This window comes from Rana temporaria, chromosome 8, assembly GCF_905171775.1.
Source record: "Rana temporaria chromosome 8, aRanTem1.1, whole genome shotgun sequence".
NCBI lineage: Eukaryota > Metazoa > Chordata > Amphibia > Anura > Ranidae > Rana > Rana temporaria.
In genome coordinates this window covers 178,472,611-178,484,927 of record NC_053496.1, presented here as the reverse complement: position 1 = coordinate 178,484,927, position 12,317 = coordinate 178,472,611, and the positions used below count along the sequence as shown (strand labels likewise).

Genomic DNA, 12,317 nt, shown 5'->3' with positions numbered 1-12,317 from the left:
TACTGTTGTTTACCTGCACCGCAGGTGCAGCATAGTTCACCTGTGGCTTTTCTTCAGGTTTGCTGTACTTTGCCATAGACTTCTACTATATCCTGTAGGTGTGGTGCACTTTCACAAAGCTCACCAAACACGCAGGTAATAGAAGTGTATGGCTCAGTGCAGATAACCCGCACTGCTCTGCACCTGCAGATCAGTATGAAAGCAGCCCAGTAACCCCTGCAGAACACATATGCCCATAGATACACTGTGGTTTTATTAATCAACTTACCTTTAATAACAGTATTCTATTTCATTCCAGAGCAGGAGGTCGCGGGCCACATCAGAGGGCTCCGCGGGCCACATGTAGCCCCCCGGGCCACTGGTTGGGCACCCCTGGTGTACATTATCTCCTCCTCATTTGTTGGGAACATGACGTTATATTGAGGAATGGAGATGGACCTTTCATATGATGTACAGTATCTCCCCCTCATTTGTTGGGAACATGACGTTATATTGAGGAATGGAGATGGACCTTTCATGTGGTGTGGTTTGCGTCTACAAATTATGCAATAAATTTATTTAAAAAAATTGTGACCCGTTTCTTCCATAGTGCCTATACTTACTTGTGTGGATATGTGGAGATATTTCTTCCTCTTCACTTTTCATAATCATCCCAACCTCCTCCGTGAATGGCTGATCACCCAACACATACATCTCTACTACTTCTTCTTCTTCTTCTTTAACCTCAGCTTTCATATTAATCCGTTCTTCACCCTAAACCCCAACATAATAAAAACAAATCCATTAAAGTCAACTAAAATACAATAGAACCTCGGTTTAAGAGTAACTTGGTTTGAGAGCGTTTTGATTTGCGAGCAACATTTTTTTTTGTTAATTCTGACTCGGTTTGCAAGTGTTGACTCTCAAGACGAGCAGAATTCAAGCTAAATAAGCCTGCAGTACCTCATTTGGCCTGAGGTACGGGGGCGCAGGAGCCGAGCAGAGACGAACATAGGCCTTTAGTACCTCATTTGGCCTGAGGTACGGGGGCACAGGAGCCGAGCTGAGTCGAACATTGGCCTGCAGTACCTTATTTGGCCTGAGGTACGTGGGTGCAGGAACCAGATCCAAAGTGTCCTCGGGTCTTTTCGGCCGTTCCGAGGCTCTCTGGCTCCCCCCACCTCTGGCCACATTCGGTATTGCATCCCATTTAAGTCAATGTGGAACTAATTATTTTAGTTTCCATTGACTTCAATGGGAAAACTTGCTTTGATATGCGAGTACTTTGGATTGCGAGCATTCTCCTGGAACGGATTATGCTTGTAATCTGAAGTTCAACTGTAAAAGAAAACAGAGTTAGGTACCTGGTAACTCTTTTTCTAAGAAGTCTTCCAGGGCAGCATCCGAGAGATAAGCTCCTCCTCCCTGAAACAGGAAAGTCTCACCTGCATGCCTCAGTTGTATTAAAGTACCGAAGGAAATCACAGTAAGCTTGAAGCTCCCCCTCTGTATTTGGTATCTGTTGATTAAAGGTGGGAACTAGTGCTGCCCTGGAAGACTTCTTAGAAAAAGAGTTACCAGGTACCTAACTCTGTTTTCTCGAATCGTCTTCCAGGGCAGCATCTGAGAGGAAGTATCAAGCAATACTTACTAGGGCGGGGTTAGACACTGGAGCACTTTGCGACCAAATGCCTGGTCTTGGTCGAACAGCTGGTCTATCCGGTAGTGCTTTGCAAATGTACTAAAGCTCAACCATGTCGCTGCCCTGCAGATCTGCTCTGCTTTTTCTGCGACCCAGATTGCCCAGGCTCTGGTTGTATGTGCTCTGATCCCCCCTGGGGGAGTGTGATCTTGTGCTTCATAGGTCATTTGTATGACCATTATTATCCATCTGCTGATGGTATTTTTGGATGCTTGTTTCCCTTTGTTGACCCCTGCATAGGGGACAAGGAGAGACGTCGTTCTCCGCCAGTCTTTTGTTCTCTCGGGGTATGTATTGAGCGTGTTTCTCACATCGAGTTTGGTGTAAATGTCCCTTTTCTTGGTGTCCATAGATTTTGAGAGTGAAGGGATAATGATCTTTTGGGTTCTATGGAACCTAGAAGAGACCTTGGGTAGGAAGGCCTGGTCTGTAGAGAGAACTATTTTGTCTATTTTCTTGTCCATGGGATCATTTAGTGTACCTGCGTCATCGAAAGCCAAGTAAAGCCTTGTACACGACCGGTTTTCCCATCAGGAAAACTGCCAGGAGAGCATTTGTCCCGGAATCCTGGCCGTGTGTATGCTCCCTAGCAGTTTTCCCATCAGGAAAACAGCCAAGAATCCCGACGGGAAAATAGAGAACCTTGCTCTCTATTTTCTTGTCGGGTTTCCGGCAGAGTGTTTCCTGCCGAGAAAACCGGTCGTCTGTATGCTTACCTGTCCCAGGTAAACCCGCGCATGCTAGATAAGAGTTCGACGAATGTGCGGTAGCATACAAGTTTAGTGTGGGGTGTAGCAAGATGGCGGCGCTGCGACGGCATCGAATGTGACAAGCTCGTCGTAGTCGATGACATCACCGCGTTCTTGCAATTCAAAAGAACGGCAGTTCTTTTGAATGGCCGTCTGTATGCATGGCAAGTTTGCCAGGAATCCCATCAGGAAAACCAACGTTTTTTTCCTGACGGGATTCCCGGCCGTGTGTACAGGGCCTCAGATTTATTTGTGTATTTTGCTAGGGAGGCATCCACTTTGGGGCAGGTTTTGGTGTCTGCCTCAGCAAACGTGCATTATGTGCATGTGCATTAAAACACAATAACATTTTTCAAAGAGGCTAGAAACCAAGTGTAACGGTCACCACCGTTGACGACCTTCCATCCCAGTCACGACAGCTTATCGACACGCCAACCGACAGGACCCGATTCCCATTTCATTTGCCCAGAATCAAGACGAGACACGCAGCTCTGTGCTTGTTCCAAATGTAAAGATACTTTAATGATTTCTCTCAGTCTTTTTATATAGTACAACAGGTCACAGAATTTACAGGAACAATCAAACTGCCCCCCCCCAATCACACACTAAGGCTAATTACTAAACATTCCTCAATTACTAACAACAAAAGCCTTCACCCACTCCGTCTCTGCATACCGCTTGACACCTCTGAGCATCAATAGATTGTAGACAGGGTTATCACACATAAGCAGTCTTTAGTATGCATAATTAGAGTTCTGGGAGCAGACCTGGGATTAACACCTGTCCGTTACAACACCTTTACACAAGGACAATGGAATGTCCTCCAAGCCCTGATGCAATTAGCATGTCACTAGACTAATCATAGAAATGAGTCATAGAATATTGACTGGTTGGGTTCACAATTAACCAACATCTTGTAGTCTCTCAAGATCCTGCAATATGAACTGTCCGTGATGTCAAATCTCATGTAATCCATGAATTACGATTCACTTGCCACTCCATGCCCAAAGGGCACAGAGTGGACTCAAACCCAAGAGTTATCAGTGACGCTGACACAGGAGTATCCTCCATCCTCACAAAGTCTTTGGGTGTCACGGGTCATTCCGTTACATCTCTCCCCTTTCGGTGGGAGACTGACACAGGAGGAGACCCCGAACGGGTTGATTCCGAAGTCAGTTAGTAGATCCAGTCCTCCAATGCTGGTATCCATACAGTACCCCAAATAAATTGCTCCAAACAGAGCATTACTCACCCTGCCAACCTCTGTCTCTCTCAGAGAATCTGCCTGCCGCTGGGGAGAGGCCTGGACTGGCCCTTCTCCCTGGAGTCCTTTCAGCCGCTGGAGAGAAGACAGGGTGACTGGGCTCAGTTCATCATGCTGCTGGGGATCTGGGCCAACTGCCCCCCATCCCTGGGGTATACCAGTGGAGACTGAAGTCCCATCCACTGGTGGTAGAAAATCCCCTGATGCTTGCAAAGCCAAGCCGACATCCTCCTGTCTCGGTGACGCACCATTTTCTGGGGTTGTGTCAGTGGAGACCACAGTCCCATCCACTGCCCCAGGAACTCCCTCTTCCATTAGTAGAGAGCAGAGGCTTGTGGCACTCTGCTCTGTTGCCAGCTCTTCTGCTGGGTCGCTTGGAGTGGAGACCACAGTCCCATCCACTCCCACAGGAACTCCCTCTCCTGCTAGGTGAGAGCAGAGGCTTGTGGCGCTCTGCTCTGTTGCCAGCTCTTCTGCTGGGTCGCTTTGGGGGGAGACCACAGTCCCATCCCCCGATGTCAGCTCAAGCTGCAGTTGTGTGCCGCAGCCAGTAGCATCCTGCCCTGCCGCCAGAGATTCAGCTGGGAGTAAATGCTTTACCACCACAGCTTGTTGCTGGGGAGAGGGGCCAATTCCCCCGGCTCCCTGGAACTCCACTTCCATGGTGACTGGCATCTGTACCTCTCCCCTCTCTTCAGTTGGTGCTGCTGTGACTTCTGCTGCTGCAGCACCTCTTTGCTCTAGCCAAGTGGCATCCACAGCCGCTATAACCCGGTCTATGATCTCCGGTGGAGGATTAGGTCCATACTGTGCCAGTCCACGTCTAACAGCCCGGTCCCAAAACTCTTCATCGGGTGTCCTGTCTGTTACGCTGGGCCTCTCAGCTCTATCCATTTCGACAAGTTGTGCGATAATGTCCCTTCTCTTACGGTTGCAGGCCGATCTGCCCCGGCTCTCCAGTAAGTCCTTGAGGGAAGAGAGCTTCAGCCGTTCATACAGCGTCTCCATCGTCCTGTGTCCTTGTCGCCGTCCTTTAAGCGATGGAATTATCCCACTGCTATGCCACCACTGTAACGGTCACCACCGTTGACGACCTTCCATCCCAGTCACGACAGCTTATCGACACTCCAACCGACAGGACCCGATTCCCATTTCATTTGCCCAGAATCAAGACGAGACACACAGCTCTGTGCTTGTTCCAAATGTAAAGATACTTTAATGATTTCTCTCAGTCTTTTTATATAGTACAACAGGTCACAGAATTTACAGGAACAATCAAACTGCCCCCCCCCCCCAATCACACACTAAGGCTAATTACTAAACATTCCTCAATTACTAACAACAAAAGCCTTCACCCACTCCGTCTCTGCATACCGCTTGACACCTCTGAGCATCAATAGATTGTAGACAGGGTTATCACACATAAGCAGTCTTTAGTATGCATAATTATAGTTCTGGGAGCAGACCTGGGATTAACACCTGTCCGTTACAACACCTTTACACAAGGACAATGGAATGTCCTCCAAGCCCTGATGCAATTAGCATGTCACTAGACTAATCATAGAAATGAGTCATAGAATATTGACTGGTTGGGGTCACAATTAACCAACATCTTGTAGTCTCTCAAGATCCTGCAATATGAACTGTCCGTGATGTCAAATCTCATGTAATCCATGAATTACGATTCACTTGCCACTCCATGCCCAAAGGGCACAGAGTGGACTCAGACCCAAGAGTTATCAGTGACGCTGACACAGGAGTATCCTCCATCCTCACAAAGTCTTTGGGTGTCACGGGTCATTCCGTTACACCAAGGATGTAAGAGAAAGAATTAAAACAAGAATCTGCATAGAAGAATGTCCTCTCATAACTTAGAATTTATATTTAGGTCTACATGTCCAGCCCCACCTACCTGATCCTGATGAGGGATGTTGTGATCCTCCTGTATGGAATCCTGAGCATACAGAGGAGGAGGAGGATATATCTCACCCACAACCCCAAAGGTGATGAAATACATTTAAAAAAAATGGAGCAAGAGATTACATAGAAAAATATCATCTCATAGCTTAGAATACACATGACTGCTAATTGCTCATCTACCTGATGATGGTGAGGGATGGTGTGATCTTCCTGTGTGGAATCCCGGGAATACAGAGGATCTCCCTCCTCCATAGACTGCTGATCTCCACTCACCAAAATCTCTTCTTCCTCTTTTTTAATCTCAGCTTTGATGTCTTTTAGTTCCTCATCCTAAACGCCATAGAATGTATTTGAAAAATGAAGAGATTACATAAAAGAAATGTCCTCTCACAGCTTAGAATTCTGTTCTAGTTGCTCAGTCCCACCTACCTGATGATGGTGAGGGATGGTGTGATCTTCCTGTGTGGAATCCCGGGAATACAGAGGACGGGGACATCTCTCTGGTGGGTTCCTATTACTGGATCCATCTGTAGGAAACACACACACGGACTGAATACATTGGCCCGGATTCAGAAAGGACATACGACGGCGTATCTCCAGATACGCCGTCGTATGTCTGAATGAGCGCCGTCGTATCTATGCGACTGATTCTTAGAATCAGCTGCGCTTGAATTCGGCCAAGATACGACTGACGTAAGTCTACTACGCCGTCGTATCTTGGGTGCAAATTTCCGCTGGCCGCTTCCGTATATTTCCGCGTCGAATATGCAAATGAGGTAGATACGCCGATTCAGAAACGTACTTGCGCCCGTCGGATTTAGCTACGCTGTTTACGTAAGGCGTCGGTCCGGCGTAACTTTACCCCTCATAAAGCAGGGGTAAGTCATGTTAAGATATGGATGTCGGAAACAGCTTTGTATTTTACGTCGTTTGCGTAAGTCGTACGTGAATGGGGCTGAGCGTATGTTACGTTCACGTCGACAAAGCATTGAGCCGACGTATCTTAGGGAGTATTTGCGACGTGACTCTGAGCATGCGCGCGCATGCGCTGTTCGTTCGGCCCCTCATTTGCATGGGGTCACGGCTCATTTTAATACAACACGCCCACTGCATTGATCATTTACGCCGGCCCATTTACGCTACGCCGCCGTAACTTAGGGCGCAAGTTCTTTCTGAATGCGGAACTCGCCTCTCTAAGTTACGGCGGCGTAGCGTATATGAAATGCGCTACGCCCGCCTAAAGATACACGATTCTTTCTGAATCTGGCCCATTGTTTCTAGGTGTTTATTAGATGATGGGGAATCTAGGTGGAGCCTCCGTACTGCTCTCTCCTTTACAATAAAGTCTCCTCTTACCCGGTGATGTGAGGGGCGGCTGATTCTCCATCATGACGTCCTTGTAGAGATCCTTGTGTCCTTCTAAATACTCCCACTCCTCCATGGAGAAATAGACAGTGACATCCTGACACCTTATAGGAACCTGACACACACACAATGATACAGTCACCATCCAGACACCCCCCTTGTCTGTTACTGGATAATGTCCCAGAATTCCCAGAATCCTCCTCACCTCTCCTGTCAGCAGATCGATGATCTTGTTGGTGACTTCTAGAATCTTCTTCTCATTGATTCTCTCATGTTTCAGGGAATGAGGTGAAGGCACTGTGATGGCAAAATGGTCACCAGACCTTACCAGAGGAAAACTCTGCATTGAAAGAACAACACTAATGTCATGTGACCTCCCAGAATCCTCCTCACCTCTCCTGTCAGGTCTGTGTTTTATTAATAGAGATGAGAGTGATGTCATGTGACCTCCCAGAATCCCCCTCTCCGGTCAGTTCTGTGTTTTATTAATAGAGATAAGAGTGATGTCTTGTGACCTCCCAGAATCCTCTTAAAGCGGGGGTTCACCCTTAGAGGGCACTTTTCCCCCTTAGATTCCTGCTCGTTTTCTCTAGGGGAATCGGCTATTTGTTTTAAAATATGTGCAGTACTTACCCGTTTACGAGATGCATCCTCTCCGTCGCTTCCGGGTATGGGCTTCGGGAATGGGCGTTCCTTCTTGATTGACAGTCTTCCGAGAGGCTTCCGACGGTCGCATCCATCGCGTCACGATTTTCCGAAAGAAGCCGAACGTCGGTGCGCAGGCGCAGTATAGAGCCGCACCGACGTTGTGCTTCTTTCGGCTACGAGTGACGCGATGGATGCGACCGTCGGAAGCCTCTCGGAAGAATGTCAATCAAGAAGGAACGCCCGCTCCCGAAGACCCATACCCAGAAGCGACGGAAGAAGATGCAGCTCGAAAACGGGTAAGTACTGCTCATATTTTAATACAAATAGCCGATTCCCCTAGACCGAACGAGCAGGAAGCTAAGGGGAGAAAAAAAAAATTTAACAAATGGGTGAACTCCCGCTTTAACCTCTCCGATCAGGTCTGTGTTTTATTAACCACTTTCCTACCCACCCATAGTCATATGACATCCACAGATGTGATCTCCCATCCTGGGTGGACGTCATATGAAGTCCTGGGCTTCCCGGCCGTCTAGGGGGCACGCGTGCCCATGGAATCACGCAGGACCCAACACAGATCCGCGTCCTGTCAGAGGTGAGGAGACCGATGTTGTGTTCCCAGTACAGAGGAACACACATCGATCTTCTCCACTTGTGAGTCTCCTCCCCCTACAGTTAGAATCACTCACTAGGAACATATTTAACCCCTTCAGTGCCCCCTAGTGTTAACCCCTTTCCTGCCAGTCACATTTACACAGTAATCAGTGCAGTTTTATAGGACTAATCGCTGTATAAATGTGAATGGTCCTAAAAATTTGTCAAAAGTGTCCGATGTGTCCGTCGCAATGCCACGGTCACAATAAAAATCGCAGATCTCCGCCATTACTAGTCAAAAAATAAAAAAATATCCCCTATTTTGTAGACGCTATAACTTTTGCCCACACCAATCAATATACGCTTATTGCTTTTTTTTTTTACCAAAAATATGTAGAAGAATACATATCGGCCTAAACTGAGGAAAAAAATAGTTTTTTTATCGATTTTTTGGGGATATTTATTATAGCAAAAAGTAAAAAATATTGATTTTTTTCAAAATTGTCGCTCTATTTTTGTTTATAGCGTAAAAAAAAAAAAAAACGCAGAGGTGATCAAATACCACCAAAAGAAAGCTCTATTTGTGGGGGAAAAAAAGGACATTAATTTTTTTTGGGTACAGCATCGCACAACCGCACAATTGTCAGTTAAAATATCTTAAAAAATGGCCTGGTCTTGAAGAGGGGTAAATCTTCTGGGAGGTCAAGTGGTTAATGTTATTAGTAAGTTCTGTTTGGTGGAATATATGGCTCTATACAGTATATAGGTAATATTTCTGTATTATTATTATTATACATGATTTATTAAGCATAACCGTTTACAGACAGTACAGTTAGGGTGACCACATTTCCAAATTACCATTCAGGGACACCTCCTTCCCAAAAATCATCTTGTGCTATAACGAATCACAGCACAGTGATTGGACACAAGAGGCGGGATTTATGATTTCTCCAATCACAAACAGGGGTGAGTGGTGGCCTTTTTTGGGGGCATCAGATTGGCCCGGGGGGGGGGGGGTGTGGCTGTGTCAGTTTCTGGGACACTGTATTGTCCGAAGGTGCCCGGGACAGACCTGCAAAATGCAGGACTGTCCCAGGCAATCCGGGACATGTGGTCACCCTAAGTACAGTTACTGTATTGATTATAATATACACTATATATGTGTGTATCATCATCTGCTGGAGATAAAAGACATCACAATGACCATGAAGAGGATGGACATGAAATACGAGGGGGGGGAACTGGATGTAAATACAAAATAATATCTTATTACCTCCTCTGCTGCCACTACCAATGTCTTCTTTCTACGTCCTCCTGACTCACCTCTCACCCGGAACTTCCTGTTTACCCTCCCTACATCACTTCCTGTACATAAGATACCTCACTTCCTGTCTGTAGTTCACTGCCTATTATCACCTGACATCACTTCCTCCCCAGCTGTGGCATCACTTCCTGTGTCTGTACAATCACACACTTCCTGTTTCCGTGTTCCACTCAATATAATAGGAAAATATCTTCACCTTCAGAGTAATATCACGAGAGGGGAGTCCTGTCTATTTATTGTATTCAGTGTAACTTACACACCCCCATGCCTCCCAACTTTTGGACTTGAGGGAGGAAGTGACCTGCGGGAGCGTTCCACTGCAAAATATGGGTGTGGCCAAATTTGTTCACCAAAGTGTTTGTTGTCTCACATGGTACAATAATACCATGTGATCCAATTGCTGTGTTTTTTTTTTTAACCACTTCCATACCGGGCACTTACGCCCCTTCCTGCCGAAGACAATTTTCAGCTTTCAGCACTGTCGCACTTTGAATGACAATTGTGCGGTCGTGCTACACTGTACCCAAACAATTTATTTATCATTTTGTTCCCACAAATAGAGCTTTCTTTTGGTGGTATTTGATCACCTCTGCGGTTTTTATTTTTTGCACTATAAACAAAAGAAGAGTGACAATTTAAAAAAAAACCACTATTTTTTACTTTTTTATTTAATAAATATCACAATTTTTTTTAAAAAAACTTTTTTTTCCCTCAGTTTAGGCCGATACGTATTCTTCTACATATTTTTGGTAAAAAAAATCGCAATGATCATATATTGATTGGTTTGCGCAAAAGTTATAGCGTTTACAAAATAGCTGATAGATTTATGGCATTTTTATTTTATTAATTTTTTTACTAGTATTGGCGGCGATTTGCGATTTTTTTACTGTCACCGTGACATTGCGGCGAACACATCGGACACTTTTGACACGTTTTTGGCGCCATTCACATTTATACAGCGATGAATGCGATAAAAATGCACTAATTACTGTATAAATGTGACTGGCATTCAAGGGGTTAACACTAGGGGGTGAGGGAGGGGTTAATATGTATACCTGTATTGTGTTCTAACTGTGGGGGAAGGGGGGTGTACAAGGGACACAGATCGGTCTCCTCTCTCCCCTGACAGGACGTGGAGCTCTGTGTTTACACACAGAGCTCCACGTCCCTGCTCTGTCGTTACCGATCGCGGGTACCTGGCGGACATTGCGACCGCCAGGCACGCGCATCGGCATCTCGGGGACGCATCGGGCGCGCGCGCACCCCCCAGTGGCCGCAGGAATACAGGACGTCATATGACGTCCTCTTGAATATTCAGAGTCACCGTGGAGCCGTCATTTGACGATGGCCCGGTACTCTAGTGGTTAAAGTAGTGCATGCAGTACTTTTGGTCCAGTCTGGTGCAATTTCAACTCATTCACATGAATGGGCTGAAATTACGCTGCACCTGGATCGCATGTGAAACGCACAGCGCTTTCCTGTGCGGTATATGGTGTAAACCAGCCCTGAGTCCTGGAGCCCAGTGCCGGAAAAAGTTTAATTACCTTGCGGGGCAGGGGGGGCACTAGCTTGGGCACCTGGGACAATTTCCACTCATCTATTGCAGAGTGCCTGGGGTAGGCAACACAATCACCCCCTCTGCCAGCATTTTTGATTGGGGAAGGGGCGAAGAGGATATGTGCTAGGGACACTTTGGGGGGTGGGGAAGGACATATCAAACACCCCTTCCAGCACAAACGCTCCCCCCTCCCGTAGTGCCCCATAGCACACATAATCTCCCCCCCCCAAAATCATGCGTAGGCTTCCAATAGAGTTAATTGCTGATACAATACAGCATGTATGAATACATGAGAAGAGATGGAGAGCCAGATCTCGGTGTGTAGTACCCTGCACACATACAGGGTCTAGCATGACTTACAGGGTGCTGGCTGTGTGTACACGGGATTGGATGTCTTGGCTTTGTCCTCCTCTGTGCTAATCACACACTGACTGCTACCACCAGTCTGTGTACACATCAAGACGTGTCTACATTGAGACCGGGGGACTAACCACTCACTGCGCACACCAATCATCGGTAGGGGTTCCACCACTGCAATGTGCAGATGAAACCCCACAAGCCGCAGGTAGATGTAACTTGTGGCCGGCGCCGGCCTCCTCTGTCTCGATCACACAGGAGGACGCGTCCCCATCGAAATCAGGTGAGTCACTGCACAGACACACCGATCATCGGGACTCCACTACAGGATTCCACCACTGTGATGTGCCGTGCGGGACCCCACAAGCTGCGGGCAGATATAACTTGTGCTCGCGATAGTGCGCTCCTGCTGGAGCCAAGCCCCGGAGCTTATTCCGGCACTTAGCTCCGCTCTGGGACCGAGCCTTGATTCATCAGGATTCTGGAACTTGCATCAAATCCCGGGACAGTCCCGGCGAATCTGGGATGGTTGGAAAGTATGCACCCCTACTTTTGGATACAGGATCACCACAGGTCCTCTTTTCCCTTGGGTGCCCCTCTTACTAGAATTCTTATGTAGAGATCGACTTGGGCGTGTTTGAAACCCCACATGCCCGATTCCACCAGGAACAGGAAGCCGACAGTGGACATGGCTAATCACAGGCAGAGACATTTCTTGACATGTGCAGGAAATGTCTCACTGCCTGTGATTAGCCGTGTGCAGTGTCGGCTTCCTGGTGGGATCGGGCACATAGGGTTTTAAACACGCCGATCCTAACTATATTCTTAAAGCAGAGTTCCACGCAAAAGTGAATCGGATT

At 47.0% G+C, this 12,317-nt stretch overlaps 1 protein-coding gene and 2 long non-coding RNA genes across 3 annotated transcripts in view; all 3 read right to left on the bottom strand.

The window, feature by feature from the left end:
• Positions 1–12,317, bottom strand: part of LOC120909992 (gastrula zinc finger protein XlCGF57.1-like) — a 33,559-nt gene that overhangs the window by 3,173 nt on the left and 18,069 nt on the right. The window lies entirely within an intron of this gene.
• LOC120910313 lies at positions 5,904–6,084 on the bottom strand. Its single transcript, XR_005741520.1, has 2 exons — positions 6,044–6,084; positions 5,904–5,944 (listed from the first exon to the last, which is right to left on the bottom strand). It is a non-coding gene; the product is annotated as an uncharacterized LOC120910313 (long non-coding RNA).
• Positions 7,064–9,586, bottom strand: LOC120910309. The gene is made up of 3 exons (XR_005741516.1): positions 9,492–9,586; positions 7,185–7,319; positions 7,064–7,094 (listed from the first exon to the last, which is right to left on the bottom strand). It is a non-coding gene; the product is annotated as an uncharacterized LOC120910309 (long non-coding RNA).